The 13945-nt window shown below is 48.0% G+C and overlaps 1 protein-coding gene across 1 annotated transcript in view; it reads right to left on the bottom strand.

Annotated features, from left to right (window-relative positions):
* EYA2 (EYA transcriptional coactivator and phosphatase 2) overlaps window positions 1-13237 on the bottom strand; it is a 265039-nt gene extending 251802 nt beyond the window's left edge. The window contains exon 1 of the mRNA XM_036069693.2: window positions 13007-13237. The gene's annotated coding sequence lies outside the window, so the exon portion shown is untranslated. The remainder of the gene's footprint in view (window positions 1-13006) is intronic.
* Window positions 13238-13945: the final 708 nt, after the last annotated feature.

Here is a 13945-nt window from a genome sequence, read left to right as displayed (position 1 = left end):
GAGAAGAAAGGGCGCAAGAAGAAAGATGAAGATCCTAAAGTGAGAGCCTATGTTGGCATTGGAGTTTGCAGGCCCGGCCGGGGTCTCTGCTCGGCCACGAACAGTCTCCTCACCCGTGCACATTCTAATCCCAGATGGCTCTGACTGCCAGGCCACCAGCCGAGGACTCGTCCTGGCAGCATCTCACGTGGGGATGAGGAAAGCCAGTGTCTGAGGCTCCGTCCGAAGTCATCTGGAAAAACCTGAGACACTTGCCAGCTCGAGCCTCACGTCCTAGGCACCTTCCCCTCGTCTCCCACTCCGGGCCACACCAAAGTGCTTGTGCCCCATGGGGAGACACGATTTCTAGAGTTACTTGCCCCTCAAGGGGTAATCAACAGCATTTAACCATCATGGGCTGTGTCTCTGGTGTTCTTCTCTGCAGGTGAGAGCTGTTTACTCGGGATGTGGACTCGCTTCATGAATGAGGAAACAGACCAGAAGAAGTTACGTGAACCCAAGGTCATGAGGCTAGTAAGGAGTAAACTCTGGATCTGAACCTCGACAGTCCAGCTCAGGTGCGTTATGCTGCACCTGAAGCCACAGAATACACGAAAAGATATAAAAATTATAGCTAAGCCTAACATGCCCTGCTTCCCTCCCATGCCTGTCTGGAATTAATGAATTGTCCAGTTAAGTAAGGTCAAAAAGAAGGTAAGTTTGATTCTTTCTATGGCAGTTACAGAGGCAGGGGAGTGCAGGAGTTATGAAGACAACCTCTAGAACCATACTCCTGCATAAAAAGCCTGGCTCTGCTTCTTATACGTTGTGTGACCTTGAACAAGTTACTTAACCTCTCTGTGCCTTACTTTCCTCATCTAAAATGGAAATCATTATAGCACTTCCTTCATAGAATTGTTGTAACGAATAATGAGTTGATACCTATACTCATTCAGAACAGATCCCAGCATGGAGTCAGCACTCAGAGGTCATTTTTATTAAGATGATATTCATTTAAAGGCGAGTCATTCTTCTTTTGAAGATCTATGACACAGACTAAATGTGCCCAGACCCTAGGGTGCCCTGAGATGAGTTTAATGACATTCTTGAGAGATCTCATTAGTTTCATCTTATTTCCCCTGAGAACAGAGTGCAGAACCATAATTCTGACTAGTGGAAGGTTCTGCGATTTGGGGCATTTCACACCTTCGGATTGGTATTTCTTAAACATCACTCAGGAATTCTGCCAGGTCTTTGTGCCACTTTTGCTAGTAATTACCTGATGGACTTGAGTTTTAAACCATTTTTATCTTAAGCCATAAAAACTTGTGAAACCATTGGTTTGAGATGCTTGTTACATCTTTTCCAAATGCACAATAAAATACAGACAGAACTCTGAAGAAAGAAAAAAGGTCATGCATCTTTTAAGTCAATGTGGAAAGGGTACAAATACGCTGTTAAAAGGAAGACTGCCCTTTGGAGGATTATAGATTCTTCCCGAATGTGTAAAATCCCAAGACTGTAGCTTCCTGAAGAACAGTCAGGAATATTTCCAGGGACGAGTTGCCTTCACTTTCGCTCGTTTTTTGGAGTACCTCGGGGGGGGGGGGGAGGGTGTGTGCAATTCCATAATATCTAAGAACACTGTTCTCAGAACTGCAGAATGTGTCCCACCTATGGCCGGCCGAAGCTGTTACAAATCCGATATGGACAGCACGTGCCTCATGATTGGGTGAAGTGTCTGAGGCTCAGAGGACTTGAGTCTTCCACCCTAAGTCACACAGCAGGTGGGTGACGGAGTGGGGAGTCCATCCCACACCCTCTTCAACAGCCACCCACCCTCTGACAACCTGCCTCTTGGCTCCACATCATAGCCAAGGGCCTGGCCTGATCAGAGGACGAGGTCATGCACCCCGCCCCCCCCCCCCCCCCGCTGGCAAGAAACTGCAGAGGTTCTCAAAAAATGTCCCCTAGAGAAGAATATCACAGCCCACGACCATTACTTTTTCTTTTTGTTGTTCAAGAAAGAATCCATTCATTCTCAACGGCAAGGCAGGTAAAAAGCCACAAGGACTCAGGCTTGGTGAGGACGAAGGTTGTTACTAAAATGTAGGAATAGAACACAAATAACCGGTCAGTCAGGGAGAAGTCTCTGGATCGTCTGTGCGCTCATGCCAGACAGGGCTGCAGGTGGTGGGGTGGAACGGGCCTGTGCTTTGGAATGGAATCTCGCTGAGCAGCCACTGGAGTGGTCCAAGCCTCAGTTTCCCTATTTGTTAAATGGCAATATGTACGTCATGGGATTTTGTTTTGAGAGGATTAAAAAAGCTTTGTCAAAGTGTCGGGCACATCAAAACTCCTGTGGGAGACTTTTAAATCCACTTCTTCCCTTCCGCATTCCCCTCCCTGCATAATGGGATGGTTTTCATTCAAAACTCTCAGATAGGAACGCCTGGGTGGCTCAGTCGGTTGAGGGTCTGCCTTCAGCTCAGGTCATGATCCCAGGGTCCTGGAATGGAGTCCTGCATCGGGCTCCCTGCTCAGCGGGAAGTCTGCTTCCCCCCCCACCTCCGCCTGCCGCTCCCCCTGCTTGTGCTCTCTCTCATGCTCTCTCTGTCAAATAAATAAATAAAATCTTAAAAAAAAAAAAAAAAAACAACTCTCAGATGAAGGCATACCCATAGTCTTGAATTCTTCAAAGTCCCAAAAGTCTGGGCAGTCTCATTAACCAGGTAATAGCACCAGGTTAAACATCGACAGGGGTACCCGAATCTTAGATGAGCTCACCACGGCTGGATGCAGGAGCTATTTTATCTCCATTCAGCAAATAGGGAAGCTGAGGCACAGCTAGGAGCGACAGAGCTGGGATGTGAACCCTGGCAGCAGGGCTCCCACGCCTCAGCTGTTGGTGATACACCATCGTCTGTAAAATCTGGTGAAGACCAGCATTTAGACGAGCTCAGCTAGTAGACCATATCAGATCTGGAACATTCTGAGCGGGTACCATTCAAAAGTGGGGTTAGGAGGGGGCCATGCGTCTTTGGCAGGATAAAGTAGCAGAAGAAAAAAATGAGAAATCTTTTGTTTTTCTTTTTCGATTCATTAAGGTTTGTTGGGGTGAGCAAGAACCTCATTTTTTTTTTCTTCCCATGACTTCCCTTTTATTTTAACGGGGAAACGTGCATTTCAAAGACTGCTCAATAGCAGCGTTGAAGTCTCAAGTTCAATCACAATGTCCCCATTGTGGCTGGGGGACTCCTTGGCCTTTAAGCTTGGGTTATAAAAATTTGGTCTGAGCCCAAAGTCTGGCTTTAATAGAATATTTTAATTTTGTTTAATGAATATTATTTTAAATCTGTTTGGCAGTTTTAAAATGTGTTCTTTTATTTTCAAATTAAAATTTACTAATGTTCTGTGCCTTCCTGGGGGTGTAGGTGCAGCAAAGAGTGGGAGTGATAATAACACAAGCTACCATTTATTGAGTGCTTACTATGTGCCAAACACCCTGCTCCATGGTTTATGGGTGCCACCTCTCCCAGCCCTCACCACCACCCAGGGAACAGCGACCATGGCCTCCCCTGTTTGGGAAGCTGAGAGAGTCAACCCCCAGCCCGAGATGGCAGAGTTAGTGAGCTGGGGGCTTGAGGCTCAGACCAAGTCTGTCTGAGCTCACGGGCTATGCTCTTAACCACTGCCCCACAGTCTCCTGATATTGAAAAAGGACCCAATTGACCAATAACTTAAAGGGACATCGACGACCGAGTACGTGATTCCTTTTAACCTCAAGGGCAGGAAGGGCCGGCTTGAGCAGAAGACCTCCCCTATTGGGTAGTCCATGTAGATGGGCACTGCCTCATTTAAATTCTCACAATGGCCCTTCAAAGCAGTTATTACTGTTGTTATTATAGCATCTCCATTTTATAGAGAGAAAACTGAAACCCACAGTTTCATGCGGCTTGTAAATAATAATAAATAATACAGCCGCCAACTCTGGTATAATTCCTACTGTTTGCCATGCAAACACTTTATATGTATTTACTCCATCTCCACAACTCTTTGGGGGAAGGTACACAGTTATCCACTCTGTTTTACAGATGAAGAAACCGAGGCACAGAAAAGTTTGGTAACTGGCCCACAGTTAAATAGTTGGTTTATACAGAGCAGGGATTTGAATTCAAGCAGCCCCGCTCCCGGGTGCATGCTCTTCATCTCTAGGCTGTAGGTCAGAGCCAGGGCTTAAATTCAGGAAGCCTGATTCCTTCCAGCCCCCAACATCACCACCTGTTCTCCACCACCACTTGACAAAAGCAGAAGGAAGGTCACAGTGCACAACACAGTTCTAGGCACAGAAGCCAGTCGGTATACTGCTCTTACTGAATTAGGCAGGGCTTCTTTGAGTAAGGGTCTACAAAGCTGGGTCTATTTCTCCAACCTGCTGCTTGAGTATTGGGAAGCTCAAGAAGTCCTATCACTGCCCTCTGGATCCTCAAAGGTGAGGAAGAGGCAGTGCAATGTTGGTGGAGACACACCAGGATCCTACTATTGGAGGGGCAAAATCGGGTCCTTTTTGCCTCTGGATCTCCAGTAATTAGCCCGGCACCTAGAACACAGCTCGGTAAATACTGCTGAATAAATGAATGAAAGCATGAATGCGTTCTAACTTTCCCCCAGCACCATGCAATGTATCAGGCATGTAGGAGGCACTCAATAAATCACAAATCAGTGAAATGGTCTATGCAATGTCGCAAGAGCATGTTCTTCCTTGTCAACAAAATTTGTCTTGTCATATTGCAATAGCTCAGGGGTCAGGAAACTTATTCTGTAAAGGGCCATGAGGTCTCTGTAGTAACCACTCAACTCTGCGATTTTAGCACAGAAGCAGCCATAGGCAATTTGCTTAGGCCAGCTAACTGCAGAGATGTGGCCACCATTTCAAGATTCCAACACTAAACCTTCTTTGATTTCTACAAGGACAGGCTCAAGGTTCTGTGAGAATCAGCAGATGTCTCTCATTTCTGAGCCCAACTTCTGTACCTGACCATCAGCTAATATCCCCCAAGCAAAACAAATGGGAGACGAACTTTAAAATCTGGCTCTCCAGGCCAGACTTGTAGAGGAAAGGTAGTATTACACCAGGGGGCAGCCTGGATAGCCTAGTGGTTGGTTAGGCATCAAAACTCAGTTCAGTCCTGGCTCCGACATGAGCCATGTAACCTTGGGCAAGTTATTTCACTTCCCTGAGATTCAAGTTTTGCATCCGTAAAATAGACACAATAATAATAATAATAGCACATTCCATCTAAGGCTATTTGGAGACAGAAATGCGATTGCTTAGCACAGTGCCTGCAACAGTAAGTGTTCAATAAATATGGGCCACTCGTTATTCCAAAAAAAAAGTCTTATGTTTTCTTAAAAACAAACAAAAAACTAATTTGCTAAAAATAAGCACAAAGAAAGCACAGCCAAGATGCAGGAAAAGACATTTCCAAAATCAGGTTCCTAAAGATACTCCAGAAAGGCATTCCATGGTCCCAAGGTGTCAGAAAATTCTGCACTCAAGATCAAACCACTAGCGAGCCCTCCAATTTCTCTTGCCCCTCCCCCCAAAGCCTGCTTCTGCGTCTTTTTCTCACTTTGCCTTTCTTGTGGATGCCAGAGCAACGTGGAGTACATTTGGAGGGTTTCAGACATTTGCTGAGTTTAAGACATTCTTTCTCCCCTCCTTCCCTGCACATCGCAACATTCAAGTCTCCAGGGAGCATGGTCTCAGTGGCAAGAGGACAGCACCAGAGAGTTCTGGCCCGTGGCAGACCAGAAGTGAATAATCTCCCCGGCTCCATTCTTTTCCCCAGCCAGATGGGGCCCACACTCTGTTTACAACAGAAGCGGCAAGTCACAACTTGTCATGCCGCGTGACACCATCCCGGTCCCGGCCGCGAGTCCCCACTTCCCTCTACTGTACCGGTCACACAAAAGGCCAGAGGTGCAGGAACCTGACTCCTGTGCTCCTTCCCGTCCACCACCTTCCCCACCAAGAAGGACATTCATACCTTTGGTGGAGAGACAAATGTTTCTAGAACACCCCGAAACAAAAGTCCCCATACAGACAAATAATACACACCCGCAAAAGAAAACACTCTGTTTGCATTGACACCCTTTTCTGTCTCTTCTGAAAGGAGGCTTCCTCCCTGCGTGGGATTTCTATCAGCACTCGGGTTGCTACCAAACTCGGGGACACAGTGGACACTCTCTCTGTCTCCATGTATTTCAGGGAGCTGCCCATCAATGAAGACCTAAAGGTGCGTGCTTACACAGCCCGCCCCGCAGCCCGCTAAAAAAACACACATGTGTTCGTAGGCACAAAAAAAATTGCTTTGGAAACAACAAATAACTTTAACTGCGAAGTTCCTACAGGAAGGGGATGGGAGGTGAAAAAATTGACCAGAAGGAACAAAAGACATCTTGCCCTCTGGCTGCCGCAGATCCAAATGCCAGGAATGAGACTTCTGCTTCAAAATAAGGGGTTGCCCTGCTGGAACCTGCTTTTTCTGCAGAGATGGGAGAGGGAAGGGTCCGAGGGGGATGGGAATTCCAACCCCCCACACCTCACTTGACCCCAAGAATGTCTTCAGTCATCCTCAGAACCCAAATCAAATCGAGATCTTTTGACCGTGGGCTCTGCAGCCCCTTTCCTCGTCCACTTCAACCGAACACATCCTCCAGCAGGAATGCGGAGTTGGCCGAGGTAAGGAGAACTGGTGGTTTTCGCTCTGTTTTGGTGACCTTCATAAGGCTTATTTATGCAACTTCAAGCTCATGACCTAATACATGTTGGTTTGGCTTCTCTTGTCATAATAGCAGCCTGTAAAAAGCTTTTGAGAATTCCCCATGTTTTCTTATTTTGGGTCAAGAAAATAAAATCGATATCTAAGTAACCTTAAAAAAAAAATGGCCCGCACAATCTAAAAATTTGGAATGTTTCCACTAGGACTAAAGATATCTCTTAAAGCCTCAAAGAGCATCAAAGTTAAGGCCAACAATTGCCATTTTTTAAGGTGAGCTATTTGGTAATAGCATATGTGAGAATTAGCTAAGAGGGACTTTTTGACATAAGTCAAACAATGACATTTAAAACTCACGTTAAAGCAATTACCATGCAGAATTTTTCCGTGTTTTTCCCATTTCTTAAACAGAAGTGTATATGTTTTCAACATAGTTTCTTGCTGTAATTTTCTTTCTTGGCAAACCCACATCTTACCATGAAACCCAAAGTATGCACGCTACAGAACAATAATGGTTGAAACAGACTCGGCTGTCTCTGGCATGATTTTTCTTTACGAAATTAAAATGTCTTTTGGCTAATATGCTGTACATTTCAGTTATGAAAGACCATTCTTGGGAGATGAATAGAAAAGAAAGGGGAACTGACAGATCCAGCTGATGCGAGACAAAAGTAAGTTGCTATATTCATACAGTAGTCAGACCCTCCAGTTCCTCATTCTTCGGGGGGGGAAATGTCGATTTTATCACTTTTCTTCTAGCTAAATTCACAGGGAGTTGACAATTCTCCTCGGAATGACCGTGAGTCAGTACGTACAGATACATGACATCTGGGAACACACAGATTTTTAAAAATCTAACTTCACTAGATATTCAAAAGGGAAAAGGGGGGGGGGAAACCCAATGCCCCTGAAATCACACACATTTTTGTGTTATTGCCACAACACAACTGATACAAAATGACAGAATAAGTTCTAACTTCTTTTAAATCCTCCCTTCATTTTGAAACCTGTCTAAATTAGCATTCTCGGGCAAAGAAAGTTGATGGTGTGCACAGTCTCAAAATTGGTAAGATGAAAACCTGTCTCCCTTGGCTACCTATCTATTCATCTGAGTTCCTGTTTTCAATTTCTGCATACATCTGAACGCAGAGGCAGATCCTGCAAAAAAAAGCACGCAGGCGTATTTGTGCCCTAAACCAGGATCGTGCAAGGGTAGTGACAACAGGGAAGAGGCCCCGCTTTCTAGAGACCCCAGACTGTGTGCAGAGACCCTCCCATCCATCCTGTCAGGCTCCGTCCCAAAGTGGGGGCCCCTCTTATCCCCCACAGACCCTCTGCCTGCCTGTCCCAGATTCAGGGAACTGACGTCCTCCTTTAACCTTCAAAGTGGCAAAGATAAATCATTCCAGTTACCTGACTCTTGGGACCACCTGTTCCAAATTATTCTTCGCTCTCCAAATGTTTATAATCTCACCCCCAAACAACAACCCACCCATCGTGATCCAGCACCTTCCAGTAAACTCGATTTGGACCGCCTACCGGAACATTTTAGGGCCTTGCCACTGCCCGTAAACTTATTGACTCTTTTTAGGAACTGAAATGCCTAGCGTTATAGTATCGAAGGAACAAATCAAATTAGCCCTTGAAAATAAACATTTTCCTTTACACAACCGTACACAACCTGACGAATATCATGACTCAGAAAGGCTCATATTTGTGTTTTCTCAATACTTAATATGATTTTTCTTCCGTTTAAAACAACAACAACAAACATCAGGGCAGAGTCAGAAAATAATTGCGTTCCATGCATTTCAGACCAGCCTAATTTGGCATCTCTTGCCAAGGGAAAGGAGAGCAGGAATGTTCTCTGGGCCAAGGTTTTCACAGCGCATGGGTAAGGCACGGTCTGCAGAGGTCTGAAGGCCTTGGTTCTGGTTTCCCTCACTCTGCAGCCTCTCATGAGGCATTGACTTGAGACTCAGTTCCCTTGTTAACAAAGTTCGGATATGATAATAATAATAATAATAATAATAATAATAATAGAATTCAGGTCTGGGACACAAGTGTCCAATACATGGCAGACATTTTCATCTCATTACTATTAAACACAAGGATAGAATTTGCAAATGCAGAGAAAGGGCAAAGATACCAGTAAGAGGAGAGCGAGAAAAAAGAAGAAAAAGCAGCAAAAAGGGTGCCTGGGTAGCTCAGTCGGTTAAGCGTCTGCCTTTAGCACAGGTCATGATCCCAGGGTCATGGGATCGAGTCCAGCATGGGCTCCCTGCTCCCGTGGGGGGGGGGGGGGAATCTGCTTCGCCTTCTCCCTCTGCCCCTCCTCCCTGCTCGTGCTCTCTCTCTCTCTCAAATAAATAAAATCTTTAAAAAAAAAAAGAAAGAAAGAAAGAAAAGAAAGAAAGAAAGAAAGAAAGAGAAAGAAAGAAAGAAAGAAAGAAAGCAGCAAAAATAAACTTAAAAGCCTGTGGCTTCCTTGGCCCTCTCTCCCATGAATACACCTGGCAGGTACGTTCGTACCTTGAAATTGATTTTAAATCACATGCCATGAAGAACAAGTTCCTGCCCCCTCGATTCATTTACAGAGACAAGTGGGTCTGAGCCAGTCACTTCAAGTATTTGCCACCTGATGGAGGGGGTTTATCCTCGGATTAGAAGAGGTGTTAGTCAAACACCATTAGGCCAGTTAAGATCTTCAAATAGCGAAAATGAAGCATTGTCTCAAGCAAATTCTCTGCTAATTGTTTCCCTACTAGAATCTTCTTTTGGTTTTGTATGTTTGGGACTGTTTGAACCGCCACCAACAATAAGGGGTGTGGGGAATGGGCCATTCAGGAAGCTGTTATGATTTGGGGGGTGGGGATGGGGGAGGCAGGTGGGGAGCGAGAAGAGCGCCATGGGGAGTGTGCATGAGTGTGTGTGTGTGTTTTCTGTCAACAGGCTGTGTTTTCTCAACTCTGGGGTTAATTCTCTGTAGAGATTCCTTTTGAGCAGAGTCCACCAACTCCTTTTTGAGAGCAGCTAGCTAGAAAAAAAAAAAAATTCCTTCCACCAACAAAACCTAGTCTTGGCAAGAGTCAGAAGGTTCAGCCTTTGGAGGTAACCGAATAACCAGCCACTTCACCTCCACAAACCCCACAGATAAGGAGAACACATCAGCGGGCGAATTCCCCCTTTATAAAAAATCTTTGGGGAACGGGGTTCTCCTGTCCCCCAAGGAATGCCTATCAGGCCAGACAGCCTAGCATTTTATCTGTGCCTAGGTGAGAAGCAGATGAGTTTTTACCTTGCCACGTGAGAGAAAGCCTTCTCACCCAGCCTGCACACACATGTGTAAACACACACACACACACACACACACACCTCAGACCTGTGGCCACCACTTCGTACTTGTGCTGTTAACTTCTTCCACGAGCCTTTTTATGGTAAGGAGGCCTGTCCAGCAGAGACAAAACCCTACCTAGATACAACCTCTACCACCCATCCCTTACAGAAGGGAACGTGCTGTTCAAGGTGTGCGTGGATATATAGAGACGGGTAAATGTCTAAACAAGATATCTGCACTCCCTTCATTTTCGGCTGACAGCTATGGGCTGTCTCTCTCTGCCGGAGAGAGGCATCTGTCATGAGCGGCTGGGAACCCCGCTTATGCACCATAACGGCCTGCGATTTTATTATACAAGGAGTTTATTGCTGGCCTAATTAGTTTCAAACTGGGCGTTCCAGCTGAGGACACCTAAAAAACATCTGGTGGAAGAAAGCAGGAATGAGTCCTCGTTCTGAGCCGGTTACGGTTGGATTTCTGCATAACTCTGGTCTCTTGCGCCCAAACACAAGTTATCTTTGGAAAAGTAACCGAAAAAATAAGGAAATGTTTCTTCTTTGTGGGAAAGGAGTCATCTTGTCATGGGGGAACCCAAAGCGTCTTAAAGTGGACGTACGTGCTTGGACTGTGTCTACCTTTTCACAAACTGCCGGGGTCCCCATATCTGGCTTCACCCAATTCAAAATGTACTTAGCTCCACCACAGAGAGCTTTTGCTGAGGACTTCTGCCTTGTTCCAACAGCAGCTAGCATTTTATCAATTTATCCGTCTGGAACAAGGCTTGCAATTTTGTACGTGCAATTTAAAGCAGAAGTAAGACCACATATTTGAAACAGCATGTCTTGGGTGTTTTTGCCAAATGGTAATCCTATAACAAGTCAACAAATCATAGCTCTTTATGATGTGTTTAATACAACACAAAAGGCATGAAAAGAAGACTTTAGAACTTAAGTGATGAAAGGATCTGGTTTTTAAAAATCCCAAAGAATCAGGATAACATCTTTTTATTTTCTTTCCTATAGCTATTTAACATTAGGAAAGAGACTGATCTGTTTATAGAGTATTCTTCTCCACACAGCCACGACACGAAATGAGCTGTTTTCAAGGCAAAGGAAAAATGCCAAGTCCTTTAAGATAAAATAGTTAATAGTGCGAAGCTAAAATTACAAGGGAAGAATGGTCTAACTACCAAGTACTTGTGGGACCTTCGAACCGCTTTTAAAAAGTTCAGGCCCTTTCGGATCTAGCCGTATTGGTCAAAAGTGCCAAATGTAGAGCTTCCTCCAAAGGCAAGGAGATTTTTCATACAAACACAATCTTAGGCTTAGTCAAAAGCAAGATTCAAACCATCATTATTTATGACATCCATCTTTTATTCGCTTAGTCTGAGGATGTCTAAATGCGAGGAAGTATAATGTTGAAGGGGTTTAAAGATGGGGGGAGAAAAGTGGAAAACATGAACATTTCCTTGGGTAAAGTTGCTTGAAAGGTTTTTTCACGAAGATTATTTTTAAAGGGAGGTCTCCCTGCCCTGCCCCCCACCTCCCCAAAAGGCCCAGAGGCTGGAAATGCGGCCACTAGTTCAGTACTCATACTCTGGTAGTAGAAATCAGCACTCAAGCAAGAAAGGGCTCATGAAATGAATAGATTTGGTTTGAAATACAGCAATTGTCCGCTGCTTATAATTTCCTTTGGAAGGGAGCTCTGTAACTCAAACATAATTCAGCACTCAAATCCTTACTTGATGTTTGTAAATCATTCTGCCTCCCCTCTGCTCTTGCTAACAACCAGACTCCGATGCTCACTCATTTCGCCGCACCTCGTCATGAAAAGGTCCCTCCACCAGGGATGATTTATACCTCAACGTTTTTATAAAGTAATTAAAGATTACGTAGCGTTTCGGGAAAAGAGGGGAGAAAAGAAAATGGTATCCATAAAGATGCAGCCTCGGTCTTGCTTTGCAAAAATAATTCAGACCGCAGCGGCAGGCACGCTAACTGCGCTTGGGGGGAGCGGGACCCTCCCAGCCAAAGCGCTTCCCTCTCAGCCCCCGAGAAACGCGCTCGGAGGACTGCGCGGTGCGAGTATTTTTACCAGTCAAGCTCTCCTAGGATTCCTGGAGTTTACAGACTATTTATTTGGGGGCAGGAAATATATTGGAGGAGTCAAGGCCAGCAGGGCCGTTTAACCTCCGGACTGCAAGGCTAAAAAACAATTCCTTTCTCCACTTTCTCCCATTACAGCAAAACCCTAGCCTCCTTCTAACCAGTCTTCGGAGGCAAAGTTTTTTTAAGTTTTCAACTCCGGCTTCGGCAAGCGCCGGGACGCCCGCTCCGGTACAAAGCCCCGAGAGCCGGCCCGCGCAGGCCGGGCGCAGCCGGGCTTTCAAACACAAATGCGGCTAGAAGGCGGCGGGGCGGCCGTTCCCGCCCCATCCCGGGGGCTCCACAGACGGCGCCCGCGGGCGTGCGTTGGGCTCCCGGCGCCTCTGCGGTTCGGGCCGGGGTGGGGGGGACCACCGTGAGTCGCCGACGACCCGGGCCCTGAAAGGGGCCAAACGCAGCCCGCCGCGTCTACACCGCCCGCGCGCCATGCACTTGTCCCGCGCGCGGGAGTGCAAACTTGAGTCGCTGCCCCCCGAGCGCAAAAGGAAACTGAGGCCCGCAGCCCGGCTTTCCCGGGACCGGACCCGCCCGCCGTCCCCGCCGCCCTCGCCGCCCTCGCGCCCCTGGTGCCCTGGGGGGTGCGTGGGCCCGTGCGTCCCCCGAGCGCCCCGACAGCTGCGGAGGCCCGGGCCCGGCGGGTGCGCGAGCGAGGCGCAAGGCGACCGGTCCGCGTCAGCCCGGGCCCGGCGAAGCGCGGCGGAGCCCGGCGGGCGGCCCGGCTGGGCGCCGCGGGCGGTACTCACCGCGCGCAGTGGAGAGGGCGCCCCGGCGCGGGCGGGCGCGGGTCCGACGCGGCCGGGCTGACTGCGGCGGGCACCGTGCTGCTCTGCCGCTCCCGCCGCCGCCGCCGCCGCTGCCTCCGCCTCCTGGGCTGCGGCGGCCGCTGCCTGCGCGGGGAGGACCGGCCCCTTCCCCTCCCCGGGCCGGGCCCTCCCTCTGCCCCCGCCCGGTCCCCGCGCCGCTGCGTGGGCGCGTGGGGGCGCCGAGGCGCGGCGCTGGGCTCGGCGGGCGCACACCCCCGGCGGCTGGACGCGCGGCGCGGGGCTCCGGCCCTGCCGCTGCCGCCGCGCTGCTCTCCGCGCCTGCAGCCCCGCCGAGCGCGCCCGCTCCTGCCGGTCCTGCAGGAGGCGAGGGCGCAGCCTCCTCCCCACCCACCGACACCCCGCACCTCCTCCCTCCGCAGCCCAGGCGCGGCCCCTGAGAAAGGCACCTTCACAATTACACCGACATTCATTCATTCATTCATTCATCCACCTATTCATTCATCCAGCCTACACTGAGCATCTACTGTGTCAGGTACAGCCCCTGGGAGACTCCACTGGAGCAAGATAGATTCGTTTTCTGTCCTCCGGAGCTGCGTGCACATGCGGAGATAGACCATAAACAAACAAGTAGAGAAGCAAGGTAACTTCAGAAAGTTAGAATTATTATGGAGGGAGGAAATTATGTGCTGGGGGTGCAGGGCGGGTAATCTTAGAAGAGTCTGGAAGGACCTCTCTGAGGAGGTGACACTTGAATTATGAGAAAGGCCATTGCTGGTGATATCTGGGGGAGGAGAGTTCAGGGATCATCCACCTACTTTTCACCCACTTTACAGATGGGGAAACTGCGTCCAAATTTATGTGCTGCAGGCCCGGCTATACCTGCGTCCACCTCTGGTCAGAGCTGGTTCTCCCCTTTCT

The sequence above is a fragment of the Halichoerus grypus genome, chromosome 10 (assembly GCF_964656455.1).
Source record: "Halichoerus grypus chromosome 10, mHalGry1.hap1.1, whole genome shotgun sequence".
Taxonomy (NCBI): Eukaryota; Metazoa; Chordata; class Mammalia; order Carnivora; family Phocidae; genus Halichoerus; species Halichoerus grypus.
Note: the sequence above shows the minus strand (reverse complement) of the source record. Positions and strands in the feature narration are given on the sequence as shown.